Source organism: Talpa occidentalis, unplaced genomic scaffold, assembly GCF_014898055.3.
Source record: "Talpa occidentalis isolate TD23 unplaced genomic scaffold, MPIMG_talOcc4v2.1 talOcc4.2, whole genome shotgun sequence".
NCBI lineage: Eukaryota > Metazoa > Chordata > Mammalia > Eulipotyphla > Talpidae > Talpa > Talpa occidentalis.
The window spans coordinates 43,801,167-43,805,514 of record NW_023602073.1 but is presented as its reverse complement, the minus strand read 5'-3'; positions in this window follow the sequence as shown (position 1 = coordinate 43,805,514).

Below are 4,348 nucleotides of genomic sequence, written 5' to 3'. Positions count from 1 at the left end.
GAAGTCCTGCTCCCCAAATTATATAACTATGTAATTGAATACGAAAATCAATAAAATTTTGTTTTTACAAAAAGAAACATTATGCCCAGCATTTCAGTCTGAAATCTTCCCCGGCATATTTTCTCCATAGCTATTCCCTCTCACTTATAGAAGATTTTAGTTGTTTATTCTCAGTATCACTGAAATATATGTCCTTGAGCAAAGGGTCTGTCTGCTTCTGTAACACTCTGTCCCCAGCATCAGCCCCAGCACGTGGTAAAGGTTCTAATAACTGTGTTAAATGAATGAATATGTCCACAATTTAGAGAAATTTGACCATATACATGAAAATATTTAAGCCTTTGACCTAATATTTACCAGGATAGTTTATGAATTTTTTAAGTCCCAACTATATGCATCTTTATGCACAATGATGCTTGTCAAATCATTATTTGTAAGAAGAGGTGATGAAAGCAGGTAGATGTGAAAGGGAGCTGGTTATAAATCTTCTTCTAAAGGACACTCAGCTTGTAAAAGTGGTGTAAAATATATGCAGAGTTTACAACCATAGAAAACTACTTGTTGTTAACACATTTCAAAAAGTATCACTGTAAACAATCTACAACATAGGAATCCAACTTTGTAAAATAAACACACATGTATGTATTATTTCATAAAATTTTATAATCATACATTACATATAGTATAAAAACAGTGTATATGATTATGTATAGTAGATATAATATTTTTTACTGTATACATCATTAATATATGTAAGCACATCGAAAACCACAGACTGAGCATCAGGACTGCTACAAAGCACAGCTCCAGGGAGCACTACTAACACTGTCATTTCAACAATTTCACAGTCAGCAATGATGTCTGAGGAGAGATCCAGGTCTTTATTTCTTCTATGCTTTTTAGTTTTCCATGATTGAACAGGTTTTCATTTACTAATATAAAAAATATCTTAACTTTCAAAATATAGTATTAGAAGCAATTAAAAGAAGTCCAGGCCTCCTTATTATCTCAGCCTGGCACAAAATCTCTCATTTGGTGTCTACAGGGTAGAAATCCCCACTGATGGATCCTCGGAGAGAAGAAGTGAACTCTTCCTCCACAAGCCTTGGTCCATCCTTTGGTTAGAGGGTACAGATGACCAGTGCAAGCAACATTAAAAATACTATCAATTTAGGGCCTCCCCTGGTGGCGCAGATGGTTTAGCTCCACGCTGTGAAGGTGTCCAGAGCCTTTGCAGCGCCGGTTTGATCCCAGCCACCTGGAGAGGGTCCCACATGGCACAGCACACCTCTCCTGTCATGCCCGCTGCTCCCTTCAGCAGTGTATTTCGTCAGTCTGCCTATTCTGTTCCCACTCTGTCTCTGGTGAATCCTCTCACCCTCCCGCACATCTGGCCTGTACCCCGGTTATTGTGTAAAATGAATAAATAAATCTTTTTAAAAAATACTATCAATGTATAGATTAAAAATTATCACATATATGAGAATATATATATATATGTAAGTATGTATATACATGAATCCATGAATGTATGTTTTTTATCCACCACACCTGTGAGAGTACATGGATACTTCCCTTTCAGAGCTTCAGAATGTCAGTCCCCAAGAACCTGAAGGTTTGGCCTGGGTTCCCAGAAGATGTTGACCTTGAGAGTGAAGACACCAGCATCCTGGCGAGCCCACCTGGTCATAAGTCATATGAATGGAAGCTCCACAATAGCGAGAGGAGTAACTGAGATCTGAGGATCCATCACACTCCTAGGCTGTTCACATCCAGTGGGTCAAGCTAATTGATGGAAGGGCCAAGGCAAGAATTCTGATGTTTGTTCAGTGGTGGGTAGTGGAGGGCAAGTCATCAGCCACCAACTAGGTGCCTGGTGTTACTAGAAATAGCGTTAGCTCCTGCATTGAGGACCCCACCCTGACATGCTGAAACTACACATTCATTTGTGAGCTGGTTTCTGGATTCTTTCCTTTCAGAAATGCAAACATGATACCCCCTACATGAACATCTAACCCTGCACCTCACAGTGAATTCTCCTAGTCAGGCACTCTCCAAACCCCACTGAAAATTAGCCTCAGAGAATTTTAATTCAAAGCAGGAGGTCCTCTTGTGGTTTAGGCCTACTGACCTAGGAAGATATTATGAAAAGCAGCTTTCTAAAAACAGAAAGTCAAGGATGAGCTCTAAGTATGAAATGAAGTCTAAGTGAAATTATTTTATAAGTGAAATTATTTTATATTTTTCTTTCTCCTTTTGATTTATTTTTTCCAGATTTGATATCCTTTTATTATTTTATTTTATTAATTTATTTATTTTTTACAAATATTTTTACATCATTGTTCATTTTTCAAACAATGTTTCCTTCCCCCCCCCCAGGTGTATTTCCCATAGAATTTCCTTCCCCAATGCACCCGTGCACCATCACCACAGTCCCCTGTGCTCCTCCCTCCCTCCCTCTGATCCCTCTCCCTCCTCCTCCCCTGCAGGATGTCTCTGATTTATAATTGTTTGTTTTTGTTTTGTTGTGTCTTCTACTGTTATTATTTTTTTCCCTTGATGTCTTACTTGGTTCCCTTATATTGTTCCTATAATCCTTTTGATTTATTTCTCTTAACATTATCCCCTCTAGTTCCCTCCAGGTTGTCACAAATGTCAGTATTTCATCTTTCTTATAGCTGAGTCATATTCCATTGTTTCTATATACCACATCATCATTAGCCACTCAATTAACATAGCTGACTTCAATTCTTTACTAGTATATCCAAAATTTGGGCTTTCTCAGGAATACTTTTGTTAATTTCTGTTTTTCCTGTAAATTGGTCATATTTTCTGGCTTAGATAAATACCTTATAATTTTGTTGGAAACTACACATTTAGAAAGTGTAGGGGATAAAATTCTAAAAACCAAATTTCATCCTCCCAGAGGTTTGTTTCCATTGCTCATTGTGTGTTGTAATTTTGTAATTTTTCTAGTGACCTTCCCAAACTATTTTTGTATAGACTGTGTCCTTGCTTGTCTGTGGTCACTGAAGTCTCTGTTCTGTTAGTTTAGTGGTGAGATAGTGATGATTTGACAGAGATTTCCTTAAATGTTAGGAGCAAAAAACAAAAAACAAAAAAAAAAAACCACTTGCCTTTGGAGCTGGTTCTGTGTGTATGTGTGTGTGTGTGTGTGCAAGTGTGTATATGTATTTGTGAGTGCACGCGTGTGTGTTGAGACATGTCTTCAACACTATAGGCAGTTTGCATGTCTGTCTTTGCCTTCCCTTCTTACTTCCTACTTGTGTAGAGAATCATCAGTCAGTGGGGTGATCTCACATTCTCCTCCTGGATGCACATTCTATCCAGGTCCCAGGAATAATGGAAGCTTTTCACTGTCTTTATTGCCAAAACCATCCCTTTCCTCAGTTTTCACTACCAGGATTTTCTGTATGTCTATTTTTTCCCCCAAACTGATGTTTCTTCCCAAGTGATAGTTGCTGGTTCATTGTCATTTAAGTATTTTTGACAAATGTCCTTTGCCTAGCTCCTCTCTGCCCTTAGAGAGTTATAAGTTGCATTAAATAATTTATATTTGTCTTTCAGGGATATGACAGATCAAAATAGAAAATCACTAGTATTAAGAACAATGTCCACTCTGATCCTCTGGCACCAAGAACTCCTACTAGAGAAAAATTTTAAAATATATAAACAAATAAATAAATAAAATAAGTACCACTTGCTGGAAAAGTAAAAAAATAAGCACCTCACTTTTAAGTTGCTTAATCCAGATTCCTAATGGCAGGCAGAAAAATACAATTTCAGATCATTTGACACCTCAAGGAAATACGACTACTCTCCAGAATTCAAACTTAAATGCATGGAAGATTATATTTTCCTAATAGATAAAGAATTAAAAATAGTTATCATAAAGAAACCCAAAGTGATACACTAACACTCAGAAAGGTACCTAAAAGGGACAAACCAGAAAGGCAAGTCAATGAGCTCAAGAATAAATTTAAGAAGCAGAAGGCAGAAACTGAAACTTTAAATTTAAAACTTAATGGATTCAAGATGTGAAGAACTCAATAAATGAGATCAAGATTGTTATAGATAGCAATGGAAATAAAATAGACCTAAAAAAGAAATGAATCAGCAAGCATGAAGAAAACCTGGAAATCGACCAGATGGAGAGTGAAAGAGAAATAAAATATTAAAATGTAAGGAAATTCTACAAAAACTATCCCTCCATTAGAAAGGCAGCATAAGGATAATGGGATCCCAGAAGGTGAAGAGAGAGAGAAGAGAACAGAGATCTTTATTCAAAAAATAATAGCTGAAAACTTTCCGAACCTGGGTAAAAAAC